Consider the following 19454-nt stretch of genomic DNA (forward strand, 5'->3'; position numbering starts at 1 on the left):
GAAATTTCAGGAATAAATAGTGAGTTTGACCTTGACTTGATCTCTCAGTTTCCACTGCAGAGGAAGCTGCTCTGAGCTTCATGTTGGCAGCAATAGGCTTCTCTCATCTCTGCTTTGGTCTTAATAAAGGCTTTTGTACACACATCCAAGAGAAAAAATTTGTAATGGCTATCAAGAAATAAATACATTTTATTCAGTCTTTTATGAATTACAAATTAATAAAATCATTCTAATTTTTTGTCATTTTAATATCGACTCCATAAAAAGATACTAGAAACACAAAGCCAGTCATTCCTTCCCCCCATTCATGTGACAAAAAATTGCCAGGTAGCCACGTCAAGCACCTGAAGTTTAAGAAATGTCACACTTTGCCTTGCTACAATCCATCCTTTGGATGTGACATGCTGCCAGGGGAGTATAAAAGCAAGGCTGTAATAGAAAAACCTCCACTTTAAGACAGACATACAGTGAGGCAGAATTAAACTAGTAGAGACAAACAAAAAGTCTGACCTTTCCCAGCTTTTGAGCACTGGTGGTTTCAAATTAGAAATTATTTAATACTATTTTCATAAAATTGCCTAGAAAATGTTTGAATTTAACACACATTTCAATACTCCATTGATGCTTTCTTTTGTTCTCTTCTTAAACTCAGGCAATTTTGCTCCACTACCATTGCTTTTATTTTTTAATCAATTCTGCCAAACACATTTCCCAAAATCAAGGCCTTTCGTCTCATCTCATTACAGGTAATGACAAGTTGCTACCTCAGAGCATCCTCTAAAGTTTCCTCTCCGGAGCAAATGGATGATTTTAAAGTATCCACACAAATAATACTGTGTAATAAATGTTGACTTTTCACATCAGCCTAGTAACAGGTTTAATAGAGACCTGCTTTTTCCCAAGTGGTGTCACTCAGTGGTAAAATTATTGCAATATTGGGTTGTGAAAATACAGAAAAAAAATACTGACAACACAGAAAGAACATTCTTCCAAACCAGTCCAACATATAGATGTTGAGGTGTTCCAGGGGGATCAGAGAGTTCATTAATACAGCAAAAATAGGGTCTTTGAGTTTAAGAAGCAAACCCACCCATAATATAGCACTACCCCACCAGCCTTAAAAAAATAAAGTTTTTTCTCTATACTTGAACTCCTCTTTCCAGCTGACCTCCTGCTAGATGAGGCAAAGAATCCCCTGCAACACTGGAAGTACATAAGAAATAGATGTCTTCATACCCAAATGAAAAAGTTGAGTCTCAGTGTCTGTCCCCAGCTAAACAAAGGTAAGTTAAAAATTAATATTATAAAGCTTTTTCTAAACTTTTGTTCTGAGTTTTCCTGTAATTGTATGGTAAAAAGTCCTAATTATCGGGGAAGAACAAAAGCAGAGGATTTCCCCCCCAGCTACCCCAACTCCAAGATCACATTGTAGAGAATGCAAATGCAATGTATGGCAGGAATAACAAATGCTCTGTTTTCCAAGTGCTCTCCCATGATTTATGAAAGGTGCACCTCACTGCAGGAAGATAATGCCATTTGAAATGGTCCATTTCATAAATCTATCCTCCTCATCCCTAGCTGCGTACAAGACTACTATGAGCTCCAGAATCCAATAATGTTTTCATCCTCTGTTGACAAAAAAGGACTTTGTTTGGAGTGAGGTAATGATGCAGTTATAGAGGAGCAGCGGCTAAAGCTTGGTCTCAGGGGCTTTTGTTGGCACAGCCACACAGCTGCAAAGGAGAGGAAACTCATACAAACAGAAAGCAGAAATAATCAACACACAGAGCACCCCTGATGTCTTTGTAGTGCTAGTGGCATTAATTATGTGTGCCCAGTCCTCTGCACTACCATGTCACCAAAAGTTTTGCCTGAATTTTCTCCCCATCCACACAATAGCTTTATCACTGGGAACCCAACTATTTCCTACTCATCTGTTCACCAGCCCCGTCTATCTGCTCATTTATCTATCTGCAAGAATGCCTCCAGAAGATGTTTCTGTGCCAAATGCGGTGCCTGCTGTAGACAGGGACTAATCATAAACATAACTGAAATTCATTGTACTGATTTTATGTTGCGAACAATGGCAGAGGGTAGAGAGGAAAATACTATCCTCAACATTATGGAAAAGACTTGGGCTGGGACTTGAAACCATTAGAAGCAATGCTTGGAGAATGGGAGCACAGGGAAATCAAGAGGCAAAATATGAGAAGAAAATGTTTCTGGGAGCATTTGACATGTAAATGCAGCCAACAGAAATATTAAAAAAGGTTTTTATATTAATATTACTATTTAGGGAAGAGGAGCTGGAAGTCCCAGAAGTTTCTTCTCACTTTAGAAGAGTTGATTGTGCTGCTCATTTTGCCATCTCTGACACACTGAACAGTAACAAAGAAAATGTCATTAAAGAAAATTAAGCAGATATTGGTTAATTTTAGATATTAGCTTAGGTTTTGCTTTTGTTAGGGAGCTAGAAGCTCTGGACTGGACTGGGAGTATATTCACAGATCTCATGAGTAGATTTTGGCAGACTTACCCTACTGAAGTGAAATTTAGTGCTCTCACCCAATTTCACTTAATGTTTGAGCAACACCATTTTTCTACGCTTTGCTACCCACAGTTTCAGAAGCTGAGGAATGGCCTTTACAGAACATGGACTTTCCATGGCTTTGGCAAGAGCTTTACAAACTGTATCTGTTTTGAACTGTCACTGTGAGATCTTAATTTACATATTTGACTTGTGCATTAAAAGCAATTTCAAGGTCAGCCTTTGTGAAAAAATACTGGGTAACTCCATTAAAAGTCTGCTGGCACTTTGCATATTTATTTTTCTTCCCTATAGTGTGCATGGGATCTCATAAATCAGGATAAACAAACACCAGAGGTCACACAGGTGTGCCCAGGGTATTCCTACATATAGCATCAAGGTATACTGCAAACACCAGCTTACCTCAAGCGCAACAGCAAAGAAACACTGCTCCCTAAAATGTGTATTTGTTTTTAAGGGTACAAGCTAGTGACCAAAGTCTCTTGGGAAGGATGGAAAAAAGAAAAATCTATAGTCCTTGCACATTTGTGGAAGGCACAACCTCACATGATATGTGCCTGTAGCACAGATCATGCAAAGAAAACAAACAAAAAACCCCAACAAATTAAAAATAATCATAAATCAACAACAAAAACTTGAGACATTTCCAACCATCATCTCTCTCTAAAGAGGTAAGATTTTATCAAAGATTGTGAAGTCTTATTGCAGACATTTACTAAATGATATTTGGAATTTTTCTGGAAAGGCAGTCAGGCTTTATTGCCTTATCAACACAAATCATCTCCAGGATTGCTGCCTTTGCTGTTCACTCCTCATTCTTTAAGAGCCATCTCACTCTTGGAAGCAAGGGGAAAACCCTTACAGTCATGAGCGTTTGTCACACCTGAACCTACAGAATGCAGGAGTGGAAATCTAAACACAGTAGGGCTATGAAAGCAGCATTGCTACAACAGGTATTAGAACACTAGAACTAATTAATTTAGACAGTAGAGACAACTGCTTTTCACCAAGACAGGTGATCTAGACCTTAAAAGACCATCCTGTGCTGCCAGATAATACTCAGCAAAATGGTTGCTACATTACTATGCTGGTTTATGATTTTGATTCTTTTCTCTTGATTTCCTGTAAATGCAGGAATATTGTACTTACAGAACTGTTTAAAATAATTCCATTTTTAACTTGATTTTTGAAAAAAATCAAAAGTGGAGCTTATAAAAATAAGTCTGACTTGTTGGAGCACCTACAGTATACAGCCATTACTACATTTAATTGTAGAAGGTGGTCCTGAAACTGAAAAACTGTATCAAAGCCTTTTCATATAAGAGTAGGATTATACAGAAATTAAAAATTATTATGTTTGGCTCTGATGAAGCATATAAACCCCTTGATCAGTTGTGTGGATGGAGGTTTGTAAACTTGATTGCACTAAAAAAAAAAACACCAACCAACAAAAAACAAACACCAAAAACAAACCAAAACACCAACCCCAAACCTTAATCACTGTGTTTAAACCTGCTTTTTCACCACACTCATGGTGGCTTTTTTTTGCTTCTGGGTCAGACTATCAGCATTTGAGGTGTCAGGAAAGGACTCTGTTGGACAACAGAGTGTAAAATCTTAAAATGGTATTTACTGGGAAAAGTTGCAGCCCACTGTTAATGCCTTCCCTTGACCTGCATCCACAGACACTAACGAAGATCTATGTATACTCATTTCACAAGAAATTATCTCCCATTATGAACTAGAGGGCAAAGCCAGGCCTCCTCCTTTGTGTATGGTTGTATGTTGTGATGGGACAATGCTCCCAGCTTTCCCATGTCTCAAACTGAGCAGACTTTGATGCACACACTGTCTTGATCATCCTGATTGACAAACTCCAGGCCTCAAAGACTGATTTGATGTTCATTAAAATCAGATTTCTTCCTCATACGAGTTAAGACTGATGTCTGCCAACAGGTTTATGGCCCCAACGAGCACTGGTGGGGATAAGAGGGGCAGACTATAGGAGAGTAGTTTCTCACTACAAATAACTCTCCACCATCCAAATTACCATGCCTTGGTAAACATTCTATCTCCTTTTTGACCGAGTCAAGATGAAGAAAGACTAGCCCATAACTTGGCAGAAAACTAGGCATGGGAGAATGAGTAAGCTGAGGATCAATACAAACAAAATAGAGGTGACATTAATTGCTTGGAGCATTAATAGACCACGTGAGAGAGTAGAAACTAGCTTAGTCTTGAAAACCAAGGGTGTTTGTCTGCCTCTTGTGATCCAGTTTTGCTAGAATGGCCACAAATGTCACTGCTGTCTGTTGAGCTCTGCTCAGCTTAAGCCCAGAATCCATCAGAGACAGTGGCAGAAGGTTTCCCTGGGGTGTTCTGCAGGGGGGAACACAGTATTAGGCACCCTAGGAAGCAAGAGATGAGTTAGTTGTACTGCATTTTAGTTCCATCATTTTTAATACTAGGCAGCATGTGCAGTGCCTCTTGAAGGGTTCATTATAGTTATTCTAAACCAAAATAATAAACAACAAGCAAACCCAACCAAGTCTAAATATATGAAACTTCACTTTTAAAAGCTTATTTTTCCAAGGTTACTCTTGATCTTTTTCTCAGGATGAATCACACATAGCCCACAGCTTTGATATTTTTCTTTCAAGGGTATTAGTGATTGCCAGACACATCACGGTTCTGGAGGAATAATAAAGAAAACTTTCATAGGAAAGTTCTGTCCAGGCAAGACCAAACTTGGAACCTCAGCACTTCTCAATAGCCTCCGAGAGCCCCCTGTAGCTGTTACCTGGTAAAATTTGAAGTATCTTTGTTATTCTTACTGCAAAATATTTACGTTCTGAATCCTCCTGCTAATGAAATCACCTGGCAGCAATTTAGTTCAGTTTAGCAAGCAAAGCTCAGGCTGTGTGCAGCCACTCTGCTTGGGCCCCCACTCACCTTGTCTCTACCCTAGTAGTATATTTATTTTAACATTAGACAGTATCTGTCAGATTTTTGAGGGCTTGTTTAATGACCTTTTCCAAAATCTTCCATTCATTTCCTCGGTTTCTCACTTTCTCTCCCTTTTTCTTTTTAAAATAAATTATGGTTATAAAAACAAAGCCAGTAGAAGGGAAGATATTCAGTACCTAGCAACTGAAAATTTGAGTATTTGCTTTTTATGGGGCACCAGAGTCTCCTAAAATACAGAACTGCTAGAAAACTTAAATGCTGAGGACAAAAAAAGTTCACTCAGTGGCTATGCAAATACACTACAGCTTTGAATCTCTTTGAAAAATAATTTAAATACTTGTGTTTCAATTTATGGTCTTAAAATGCCTGAAAAACACATTCCTACTTTTTAAATGGATTTTTTTAAGCAAGTCTTAAATACACTTTGATTATTTCCATTCTTGACATTATGCCTACTCAGGTATTTTGCACAGCAATTTGAAAGCAGAAAGGCAATTCCTAGCAATATCAACAGGTATATATTGATTTAACAAACACCTCCTCTTAAAGATGCACTTTCTTCTTCCCATGCAAGAGAAAATGAATTTAAACTGAATAAAGCCAAAAGCTAAAACACATTGTCTATAATGATTTCTTTGATGGAGAAAGCTCAGGTTCAAGTTCATTATCTTGGTATTTTCAGAGGAGTTTGCCTGCAGCTCTTAGGAACTACATTTAACTGAATTTTATATGTGAACATTAAAGAAATAGTAATGCACAGGTATAAAATAAGTGATCAAACTGAAAGTGTACAGTTTTCTCCCTGTTAGCCTACACTGTTATTATCTTTTCAGAAGATGTCAAAACCTTTTCTCAGGAATTCTCATTTTTCATACATTTTGGAAGCAGGTACAATTACTTTAACAGCTCTCTATAGCACTAAGACATCGGCAGTGAAATCGGTATTTACTTCAAAGCAGGAAGATTTTGAAGGCAGAAAGAAATGAGAGGCAGGGAACAGAGGTCCAGAGACATTGCTACTAAACTTCTGGGTTTAAGGAAGCACAAACAGAAAAGATATTTTATGTAAATATATGTATACAAAGAACAAAACCCATCTGTAGGCATATACACAATATAACCAGAGGCCAGAGTAATAAGTGTTCTCCCTTCAATTCCTGACCTGAGCTATTGTGCAAAATAGACTGGAATGCACATCCCTGCAGTCATGACATTATCTCATCCCAGTCTGAACACTGACTCAATTTTAAGTACATGCCCCTGATCTCTTAAACTCTGGACTTGTATGAAGAATGGTCTGAAGTACAAGACACCATTACCCAGAAAAAACACAGGCACGAGTGTATTCCCCATGCATGCAGTGATGGCTCAGTGGGAAAGGTGCTGAAAGGTACTTGTGGAAAAAAAGGATCAATCTGTGAAGGGAACTAGATTTGAAGAAACCCAACTCACTAAGGGCAAGATCATAGAAGTCTGCTTGGAAATCAGACAAGAAAAGTCACCACAGCCCTGCAGCTCCCATAATTTAAGTCTCAAACATTTACACACATCCTCCCCTTTTCCTCCTCTTAAGTTTTTCAGCTCCTCAAGAAAACCAAACACTCACGTTGCTGTGGTCCCTCCTGGCGTCACAGCAGTGCAGCTGAGAGCACATCAAGGTACCCATCTAAAACTGCACTTTCAAGTGTTTTTAAAACAAATACAAACAAACCAGGGGAAGAGAAAAATAGGTTCTTCCAGGCACAAATTAAAAACAATTTATAAGAGTCAAAGTTGGATGCAGGCAAATGTTAAAGCGGCAAGCAAGGAACAGGATAGTTTGCACCAAAGGCTGCAGTCCCAGAGGGCAGGGGATGTTCAGGTGCTGTATTGTATTTATATTTATTTTCCTTTAGCAGAATGGGAACACAGCACACCTGGACTAGGCGGGTGTGAGTGCATCTCCCCATACTGGTCCTGCAGAATTAGTGCTCCTGTTTCTAACTAGCAGGGCCACTATGTCTCAGGTCACCCCTTGGTCCAACTCAGCTGTCTCAAACCCAGATCATCTTCTGGAAGCTGCAACACTATTTTAATTACCGATATATAGGCTTTGTAGATGTGCACTGTGATTGTAAGACACAGAAAGGCCCACGTTATTGTATTAAACTAGAAGGAAATAAGATTAAAAAAAGAAGAATCAGGCAGAAGCTTGGAAAAAAAAATGAACATATTTCATGGAGATTTACAGCACTCGCTTTATGACTGAGCTGCACATCAATCCATATCTGCATGGCAGATGTGCACAAGTCATCATGGTGGTATTTATTCTTAATTTTTATACCTGAACATTGTTGGTTGATAGTACACAGAGGTAGCTACATTAAATAAATTTCCTGTGGCCTTTTTACAAGTTGAACATCAACTCAAACAATGTTATCTAGTCCAATCACTTTATCAACTGGTCTCTAAGATACGGAAATAAACAGGATAATTAAAATAACACACCTCTATGATAATTAGTCCCCCCAACGTTCAGGCCCCTTACGTGATATATTTACAGCATTTTCATCTCAATACCATTGTAATTACTTAGTGAACAGACACATTCCCTTTCAACAGCAAAACACACTTTTACTGTTTTACTGCAGCTAAAAAAGGAAACATATATAAAATCTTGGACACAGACGGTTAATCAAGCTTAACCATGGCCTAATAACAAAGCAAGCAAAGTGGAAAACGTGTATGCTGGCATCCCACTGTGCATTGCCACACTGTTTACTATGGAACTGCCTTATTTTGTTAGGATTATACGAGAGGCTTCAGCTCCATCCACCAACATGCCTAATAAGCAACAGAGTCAGGAATATTCTTCACGCGCTATCCTACAAGAACCTAATAGTTAATTTGACACAACATGAGCTTGAAAGTTGGTTTTTTCCTCCTTCACTTCTGTCTTCAGGGCTCAGCTCCCAGTGACACCTGCCAGGTCAGGAGCAATCAAGCTCCTAACCTTCATGGTCCAGGGAGATGGCTGCTGTGCAGCCAAATATAGAGAAATAAACCTGAAGAGAACACTTCTAAGCCACACTAAGCTGCTGAGCTACAGAAGCTACCGACTTCCCTGGCTTACAGCCTTCCAGTGGGAAAACATAGCTTCATAGAAAAAGACAACTTCTTAACCTGCTGGTAGAAGCACAACACTACTAGAGCAAGTAAGTCAGGTCTGTATAGTTCCCAACAAAAATAATCTAAAGGAAGGTGGAATATTTTCTTGTGAAACAGGTCCCAGAATTACATTTGTGTACTGCTAAAACCACAAGCACTTACTCCAGCAATGAAGAGCCTCAGTGCAGGAGCACAGTGACAGTCAGTGTAGCATTGATAAGAAAGGTCGAACAACTAAAAGTGTCACATGAGAATTTGGGAACACAGCTCATGGCTCTAAGATGCAGCTATAAGGAAAGATTAAGATAAAAATATTTAACAGTCGTGCAGTACTAGGTTTTGCTAAAGGGGTAGTAGAAATCAGAGCCTGAAGAGTTGCTTTACAGAACTGAATATACACTAAGCATTGCAAACACTCCTGACAACTAAGTTGCTCCCAGCGAGATCAGAACAGAGGTTTATTCTTCCTCTATCAGATTTGCCTTCCAAACCTCCTTAAAGCAATAGTCCTGGCATATACACACAATAGTCTCATCTTTAAATCTTAGGTCTCCTCTGGAAAAAAAAAAAAGTGCCTTTTCCTGCAGAGCTAAATATCCCATTATACGGTTTTAAAAAAACTTGCATTTTTAAACTTTAAAAATTATTTAAGTGTTTTCTTTCATAACTTCCTAAAAAGGGTTAAGCGGAGATAAATGCAAAATGGGATGGGAAATAAGGCCTACTTGTCAAGCCACAGAGATTGTTTATCAGATTCAGAAATCTGGATGAAAACAAGAGAGGAAAGAAAGAAGGAAACGGACACAAGGAGGAGAAGACCAATGAGACAGAGCAGGTAGGAAGAAAAACTTAGTTCTCCCACAATTAAATAACAACCACCACATGAAACAAAAGTAAAACATGCTCACTCTGAGGGTAATGCTAGCATGGTTTGAAAGTCAGTAAGGAGTAACTGTACAAGCTTTTCTTAATATGTTCCCTAGGATTTCTCTGAGCACTAGAAGCTGCTCATTTGGTTTTGCATAATAAAGCCAGTCCGAGATCAGACACAACAAAACTCCACTATTCCCCCATGTATTTCAGTAAAGAAGCCAGAAAGTGCTGTTTGGATCTACTATCCTGATCAGCACAGAAGGATTTACAGATGTAATAAAGCTAAGAGACAGCAACACCAACACCATCTCACCTTCATTTTCTTCCTAGAAAAACTAACTTTGAAAGGAGGAATCACAAAGATTAGCGAGATGAAGCCCTGATTGGTACCAAGACTTTTATCACATCATTTATAATTCCACCACATTTGTTGAATTCTTGAAATGCAATTGATATGCACTAAATGGAAGACAGAGAGAAATAAGCTGAGAGTGCACCAAGGAAAATTGCATATAGTTATTCAAGGCCAAGTTAAAATTTACTTATGCAGTAGATGCCCAGAGGGTCTTTTGATGTTAAGAACTACCTGGGATAAGAACTGCTCTGAGCCTTTTAAGATCAGGCACAAAACAATCTTCCAGTTAATAATTTTACCACACTATCTGTAGCAAAATAACTGCCCCCATACTTACTCCTAGCCTGCCTCACAAAATAAAATAAAAAAAACCCCAAACCACAAACTCCATGTTTAGTTATTTATAAAGTCTCAAGCTGTCTGAAGTGTCTAGCTCTCAAAGGAAGAGGAAAAACCTCCAGACATATCAGATTCTAGACATCTAGTTCTCTTTTTCACTTGACCCTAAGAAGTAAGCAGTGATGAGAAAGGACATGTACAGAAACCAAGTGCTTTATTTAAACCATCCTTCCCAGTTCTACAACATGGCACTTGGCTCTTGATAATAAAGGGATATTTCCTATCATGGTAAAGACAGAATTTCTTGCTTTAGTCTCCTCCTGTTGAAGTAAGCCATGTCACCTTCAAGTGTCAGGTGGAACTTATTTCACTAACCTAACAACACTCTTTTCCTTACCCTGTTGTTCCTTTAGGCTTTGAGAGTCTACACACAGATGTCTCTGAAACATAATTCATTTTAAGCATAAGGAGGGAAGGGAAGAAGAGGACTAGACAAACTTATCTCACCAGAAGATCTTTATAGAAGCATGTGTCCCTGAAGAAGAAAGGCTTTATTCCATTCAGTATTTCTTTTCAAGCATTTGAATAACTGGCTTTACAGGACATCTTTTTGATACTACCTGAACTTTATAACTAATAAAACCCTCTTACTGAGCTTTGTTACTTATATCTAGAATCCATAAAGTCTCTTTTACAAATAATAACCATAGCTAATTATACATAGTAAATAACCTCAGCTTTCAAGCCTCCCCATATATCATTTTGCTAAATATTAATCACAGCTTTAAGCTGTCTAAAAAGCTCCTAAAAGCATGACATTACCAGAGAGATCCTCCACTCTAAAGAGTCTTAAACTATCCATCAAAATCTCTTTCATTTAAAGCACCGATTAAAACTTCCTGGCATGGGCTTTTATTTGTTCTCATGTCAGTTCTCCCTCTCCCCCAGCCACTGGGCCCTTCCTGGCACATCAGCTCACCTGCAGCAGGACGGGAGAGGGAGCCTCTCAGTGCCTGCTACCACTAGCCTGATGTGGTACAGCTGAGTCCAGGTAGGCAGGAGTTACACTAACTGAGATCTTCTCTTCCTTAATTACGACTTGAAACAATGGGGGGGGGAGGGGAATAATCAGGTCCAACCTCTATTATGTATTAGCTTTCATTTCTGTGCATTGATTGAGCTTATGTTGTTTTATGTGTGTGATGAAAGGGCAAATCAAAACCCATTTCTCTTTCTTGTCAATTCTCTCTCTTTTTCAACTATTTATCTTCATGTTGTATTGCAGCAACAGATGGCACATTAAAAATGAATTCACTTTTTGGGAACTGTATACTGAGCAGTTTATTCTTACCATCTAAAATGACAATGTAATTAAATGTCTTTTGGAAAGGTACCTATAAAATACTGTAACATAATGCCTACTTAAAGAATAAAGCATTTTATAATAGAAGCATTTGGGGAAGAACCCAAGTCTTCCTAGCATAGGAACTCTTTTTTTGCCTGAATATTTTCATATTTTACCTGATTTGTTGGTCTAGTTTAAAAACGTGTGTGTGTGTATAGTGTGCATACAAATATGTATCACGCAGCTTATTTCCCCTCTCTGTTTTAGAGGAACTGGTTTTGAGTGTTTTCTACATTAGTTTCTCCTGGCATATTTACAAACAATTCTCTCAGCAGGACTCACTAGATAATATTAGCATTCTTTAAATAGCAGCTCCCAATAAATTCAAATAAATAATGTCATTGTCAGCAAGCACTGTATAGTAGGTCAGTTTACATGCAACACTATAAATGTACACTTAGCAAGGTGCTTAGCAAAAATAACCTCCCAGTCACATGAAAAATTGTTTACAGCTGTAGGCTCATAACATCTTAAACACTTCTCAGGGGATCATATTTGATGAGCAATAAACCAGGATAACACACAAGGAACCAACTTTCCTCACCAGCATTAACATGTTTGCCACAAATAGAAAACAATGGGTTAAATGCCTTCAAAGCACAGTCCCTAATTTGGTGGCAATTAATCAACTCAGATAGGAGAATCATATGAGTATCAGCTTTATAGACCCAGGATAAACATCAGCATGAAATACATTCCTTTCCTATGATCAACAGCACCTAACAATTACAGTGATAGTCATTAGCAGTCTGTAGGAAAAAGGAAAGTGTGTGTAGGAGGAGGGACAGATCATACTGAAGGTGTCTTTATATTAATCATCATTATAGGAAGGAAAAGAAGAAATATTAAATTTCCATTCTTATAAAATTCATTCATTATTTTTCAATTTTGGTTATCTGCTTTCAGATCCTGAAATCTTCCAGATGCTTATGTGACAAAAGAAAAAACAAGGAGCAAACAAACAACAAACGACCCAACTCCAACACACTCCCAAAACCCCCCCTCTTCAACCAAGCAGTAATCTGCAAATCTCAGAGGAACCAGCAACATGCAGTCACATGATCAGATAGTGTCTGATAAATAATATTTATCCCAGGATAAAGTTTCAGTTATATAACCTTTATTTTTTTCTGTTTTCCTATTGCGGCCAAACTCAGCTACTTTACCCTTACTTTAAAAACAGAACAAGACAACTATGGGAATTTACCATTTTACAGAAAAAAAATAAATTAAACTAAAATCAAACATGATGGCATCTTTGCTTCTTCCTTAAGCCAAGAATGTCAAAAACTAGACACTACCTTCACCTAGCTTAAAATATTCTATTAAAAGGACAGAGCTATCATCTCTGAGAATAGAGAATGAATGGGTTTCTCCTCACCAAGAAGATTAAAAAATCTCCACAAAACTACATATACAGATGTACTCCAGTTTTAGAATAATGTAATATGTTTGGGGGATTCATTTTTTTTTAGTGTTGCATTTAAAAATCACCGTGCCCACAGAAAAATATTTAAAATGTTGTAACTCAGTCTAGTCAAAAGCAATTTGCAGGAGGACACTGAAAAGCAAAAACATACATCCAAGGGACAGGTCTGCCAACACATTAAAACACACACAGACGGAGCCTGATAGTTCCTTTCTCAAAATAAATACATTTGAAAGTAAATACATAGTCCTGTAGAGCCAGGCCACATTTAGCATCTCTGCTTTCCCTCCTCCCAGCCCCACAACTATGTGTCAAGGATGTTTTCATCCCCTTGTTTGTCTGTCTTCCCTAATCAGGACTCTGTTGTTGCACTAAGCAAGTCAGGGCATTTAGTGAAAATCAAGATGGATTTACTTTGGAATTAAGTAGATTCCCATGACAGGAAATATTAAGAGATGATGGATGTCTGACAAATATTTAAATTAAAAAAAACCCAACCCAACACAACTCCCATTTCAGAAGGCAGTCTGCAAAGCTGGATTTATGAAGCTGAACTTTAAACTAAAAGGAACATATTTTTCCAAGCTTTATGTATTAGCAATATTGCATTTCATTTAGAGATTAAATAAACACTGTAGTTTGAGGCAGCCCACGAGAGCTGAAATGTTGCACAGAGGCAGGCTTACAGTTTTGAAGCTATGAAATATGTCTCCTATTTTGACACTATTGTAATAGCATAGTTGTTCACTTTCCTTGTTTCCATGGGGTTTATGGTCCATAAAGTTTAATAACAATCTTAACAGCTGAACAGTGAACACACATCTCTGAGAGGCTGCTGTATGAAACAGGATCAGAATTTTATCCATGTAATTTTTAGTAGCAGCATATGTCCTTTTCTTACCACTGTCCACATATATCCACACAATTAAAGAAGCACCATCTACACTGACTCACCTTGGAAATGAGGTCACATCCCATCTTAGCCTCCAGGAGCAGAGCAAACAGCGCTTAAACACCAGTTCAGATCATGAAATTGTTGAATTTCAGGAAAATTTAAGAAAAAGTTCTATGCGTCTGTCCCATAGGAAAAACATCCAGAAGCACCTGGAAACAGCAGTGGCTTTCTTCCCTCCACTTTGGTACCAAAAAAAAAAAAAGCCTTGGGTAAATGAAGGCTTGTTGCTCTCAGAGGTGCAGACCTTCCTCTTCACTCAGTCTCCAGTCACATGTGATAAGCCAGGAATCCTTCAGTTCCTAACAAAATGGCCACCAGCTTGTACTTTAATTACTTTCCATAAAAAGTCAATGAAAAAGGGCTCCATTTGGTGGCAAAGAAATAAAGTAGATTCCCCCAGAAGAAGACAAAACTGAAGTTACCACATCCAAGTCAGCAAGCATCTTCTTCAGAAAGTCATAAGTCCATGTCTGGTTTCATCTTCAGAGGTAGCCCAAAGAAGACAGAAAAAGGACTAAACAAACCACAAAAGGTTCTTCATCAGACAGGAGGTTCCCAAACACACTGCAACACACCCAAAACTTCAATCACCCTCACTCCTGACTGCACCTGGCTCAACTTTAGCTGCTGCCTCCTTCCCAGCTACCAAGGAAAACAAAAACAAAAACCAGCTAAAAGAGTGGACACACCTGTGAGCACTAATGTAGGAGCTTCATTTGCATCTCATCAGCAGAGTAGCCACAGGTGAGCAGCACTGCTTGCATTGTCTGGCTTTGCCTGGCTTTGGCCCCAGCTATTTGGGGTCAGGCCCAAGCCAAGAGGTTCTGCTTGTCAGACTGCCTTGTTCCAGCACATGGAAGACAGCACAGCTGATGTGTAATCAGGATCAGAAAGTAAAATTAGCACAGAAATCTGGCGATATGGCTCAAAAATTTAACCTGAGATCTTTTTATACAGCCTGCTGGAAAAATTTAAGTTGTGTCAATGAATGACTCCTGGGAAGAGAAAACACCTTCTCCCCTGGAGCTTGGCTTTGACTTCAATTTTTATTAATTTGTGACTGCCTTGGACTAGAGTCTCAAATGTTGGAGAGCTCTGTTGATTTAAACAAACCAAAGACAAGGCCCTCTGTCCACTAACAATTTTGGTCCCTCACCTGTTGCACCATTTCTGTGATTTTTAGGGGTCTTTTTAAAACTAGAAGTAAAAGCAAACATTTAACTTCATACCTGGATTTACATAACTATTGGTATGAAGGAACTCTATACAAGAACTGAATATTAAATGACTTCCCCCTTTTAAAATAATTGAGTAGATTTCAACTTGTGTCTCTTTAACATTTCACTAGATTTATTTTCTTTTCCATGAATTTGCCACATCAAGTAATATCAGAGTAAATCTACCTAAAATATTTACAATTACTTACAAGATACTTTCACACAAAACAGTAAATTGAAACTTCCTCTCAGAGGAGAGACATAAAAAGTCATTTTAATGTTGGTTATTGTAATTTTAATAGGCAATTTCATAGGTAAACAGAAATGCTTGATCTCCACTCCTGTGTAACAGGCAGTGCTGCATATCTAATGGACTCACATGGATTTGTGTACAAAATGAACAAGAATTATAAATGGCTCCTTCTGTGATTTAAACTATATACAGTTTTATGCACCTCAGCTACAGCGCCTAAGAAAACACAACACACATTTATATTGTACAAAGAGGCAGCCTACTTCCTTCGGGAATAAAGTTTTAAGAAGAAAATGCTTGAGGTTGGCATTAAAGCAGATGTTCAGCAGAAGGAGCTGTGCACACACTTTCAGAATAGTCTCCATCCAAGCTGGTTCACTGAAACGTATGCATGCTCAAAAGATCTGAATTTCATGTGGGCAAATGACACTTTCATGACTGGAGTAGATTAATAGAGTAATAGATTTAAAGGCTAGAAGGGATCATTATGATCATCTAGTATGACCTTCTGTTTAACAGAATTTAGCCAAGGGATTCCCACATCAAACCTATGGCTCATAACTTCTGGTTGAGCTACAACCAATATCTTTTAGAAAGACATTCAATCTTGATTTAAAGACTTCAAGTGATGGAGAAGTCACTACATTCCTAGGCAAGTTGTTACAGTGCTTAATTACACTGTTTCCTTTTCTTTTTCTTTTTTTAAGTCTAACTGCTACAGTTCTACAATTTGTCTAGATTCAGTCCAGTCACTGCTCTCACTATATGCACTCTTTTCCTAGCAGACGTTTTCTCCAAACATAGGTGCTCATGGGTTTGAAACAAGAACTATCTTAATCTTTTCTTCCAGAAGATAGAGCTTCTTTATCCCTTTGCTATTGGATAAAACTTCCCATCATTCTTGTAGGTACCAATAATCCAATATTTATAGGGGTAATAATAATAATACCACAAGGATCTCATTTGGAGAACAACAAAAGCCTGTTAGCTATTTGGTCTTTCTTTTTCTTACACACACACATGTAAATATCTTTCAAAGAAAAGGATGAAATAAAAAATGACCCAAATATGCTAAGTTCAGTCAGGCTGGAAGACACGAGGACAGTAAAACAGTTTAGTGCAGCACAGATCTTGGGTTTTTTTTGCCAAGTTCTGCTTGATGCAACAATTCATGGAGAATAGGTACCCCTGTACTCCTGTGCATCATGCCACCTGGCTTGGGCCCCAGACATGTTAGAGAAGGTTTTTTAATGTGCTGTACCCTCCTGACCTAAGCATGCACAGCAGTGTGCTACAGTGGTGCAGGCTGCCAGCTTCAGAGCATCTGAAAACTCCCTTACACCATGAAAATCCCCAGCTGCTTTTCAGGACAGCTTTATGGAAAGTGAGATGAGGTTCTGGCCCTAACATTTAACTATACTTGGCCATAACTCAATTTCTCACAAATAGCAATTTTGGCATGTTCTCCTTCTCTTGTACAACTGTGATACGTGCAGTGGGAATAATAAATTACCATGCTATTACATGATAACAGAAATCTCAACGTTTTTGGTTAGATGTGCAGGACTAAAAATGTGGGCTGCTTCCTTCACTGCACTTTCTCTAGGCTAGAATCCAATTTATTTACATTGTTGAGTAACAAACTACTGAGCACGTGAGATTGAGAACTCACAGAAAAAGTGATTGCTGTTATGAATACTGTTACTGGATGGGGGTTTTTTTGTGAAATAGAAGCCTAGAGATATATAGTTAGAATCACTTTCACGTATTTCAGGCATATATTAAAATGAAACTGAGAACACAGGGTTTGGAGGAATGTCCACGAATGCTGTTTCTTCTGCAGATGTGATTATACATATCTTTGGAAAACACAACAATTACATAATGCAAATACCAATGTCCTTTATACTTCATTAAAATCTACTGTTAGATTCCACTAATGTTTGAGTTGAGAAGTTAACAACAGGAAAACAATAAGTTTGCAATTCAAGACAACCTTTTATTTAGGGAAAAAAAAAAAAAAAGAAGCTATTTTCGTTTTCAGAAGACAGTGGGTGGGAAAATACATTTCTGCTAAGGAAACAAGCAGTCACTTTCACTGAAAAGGAAATACTGAGTTGCTTTGTCCTAAGGTCTCAGTGGAGCAAAGCCTGATGGTTTAACCATGGCATATGGGTTGCAGCCCAAGAGAGCTAAAGAGAAAATTTGGAAGCTCGTGTCAAATTTTCTGTTCTCTATATAGCTTTGGCCTAGGCCTCAGCAATAGTCTCCAGGGACAGAATGATGTACTGCAATATAACAAGCTGCCTGACATTTTGAAATGCCTTAACCCCCAGCTTTCCATCCACCTTTTAGCCCTTGCAGCCTCTTCCCACATGGAGCTGCACAATGTACAGCATAAGACTTCACTACACAGAAAAAAGTTGCCGTGCCTTTGTCCTTGAGTTATTTAATCAGCAATGACTCTTTGCTTCATTAATAACATTTCCAGTACAAGATGAAATGCCAGTTACTGTGCAGAAGGCAGGGGGAGATGAAGGTCTTATGTCCCTTGCTCAGACACATTCCACATCTGAGCAAAGGCTTGGGGCTGGTTTCTAGTGTTTTCTAACCAGGATGCAGGCTGGGGGAGCATGAAACAGGAAAGTGCTGTTTTCCTCTAACTTAAGAAATTGCAAGCGCCTGAGAAAAAAGAGAAAGTCTCTTAAATCACTGAAAAAGGAAGCTTTAGAAGCATAAATGGGAATGTTGAAGCCAAGCTGATGCACACACGAAAGAAGAGATGTATTTTCTGCTTCCAGCAACTTTCAGATCTGTAACTAGTAGTTGAAAGAATCATAGAATGGTTAAGGTTGGAAGGGACCTTAAAGATCATCAGGTTGCAACCTCCCTGCTATGAGCAGGGACACCTCACACTAGACCAGGCTCCACAAAGCCTCATCCAACCTCAAACACCTGCAGGGAGAGGGCTTCAACAACCTCCCTGGGAAACCAGTTCCAGTGCCTTACTAACCTCATGGTGAAGAATTTCTTCCTGATGTCCAACCTAAATCTCCCCTCATATAATCACTGTAATAATTGTATATCCAAACCAAAGCCTTTTTTCTGCTTCGATGTGGAACCTTGCTGCAGAACTAAAGTGTTATTAATTTTAAAACACTAAATGCTACTATAGGCTTGAACTCCAGTAGCCCATCTACCATTCTTCCCTGTTGCTAAAAAGTCAAAACATCAAGGAGTAGGATATAGCTTCTCTCATACGTTATCTCCCTAATGATTTTGACCTATTAATAAGTAGAATCTATCAAGTATATTCTCTCTTACAGTATTTTGTCAATCGTTATACGCCTCAATGGGGCCACCATTAAAAATCTGCCAATTAATTCAGTATTTAGGACACTGTTATTATGACATATACTACGTATGATACTATTTCTCATCATAACTATCGAAATGCTGTAAATTAAAGGTGAGATTAGTATTTTCTGCAATAAGAAGTGATGCCTTTTAATGATAATCATTATATACTTTGCCTTTTCTCTCTTGCAGTGGGGCTTTTTTATAGCAGAACCATTACAAGGGAAAACAATCCAAATGTAACACTGGATACTGAAAAGATATTCTTTAAGCTAACACTTATGCTTATTTCCTGCCCTTTGGTATCAATCCTTTTTGTAGTAGAGTCTAAATAATAAACATGCCAATAATTTTTTATTCTTTCAAGAAAGGCAATGGAAGATTTTTTTCAAACTTTAACTCTTATTAGAAATCAAAATAATATTTAAAAATATGATTAAGTATGTTAAACTGATGGCATGTTTATATACTATATCTGAAAAAAAACCCTTTTGCTTACCAAAAACATAGCTTCTGATAAAAATTATTAATTGTAGCTTTCTGGTCAATAAAATACTAAATAAGATGAAGAATGAGAACTTCATGTGGCTGAAAGTCTCTAATGGCATT

General features: G+C 38.1%; 1 protein-coding gene across 2 annotated transcripts in view; it reads right to left on the bottom strand.

The window, feature by feature from the left end:
• Positions 1–19454, bottom strand: part of WWOX (WW domain containing oxidoreductase) — a 481619-nt gene that overhangs the window by 142666 nt on the left and 319499 nt on the right. The window contains exon 9 of one of the 2 annotated variants that reach the window (XR_007890610.1): positions 14018–14532. The exons of the other annotated variant lie outside the window; for it this stretch is intronic. The gene's annotated coding sequence lies outside the window, so the exon portion shown is untranslated. The remainder of the gene's footprint in view (positions 1–14017; positions 14533–19454) is intronic. 2 annotated transcript variants of the gene reach the window in all.

Source organism: Apus apus, chromosome 11, assembly GCF_020740795.1.
Source record: "Apus apus isolate bApuApu2 chromosome 11, bApuApu2.pri.cur, whole genome shotgun sequence".
Lineage (NCBI taxonomy): Eukaryota > Metazoa > Chordata > Aves > Apodiformes > Apodidae > Apus > Apus apus.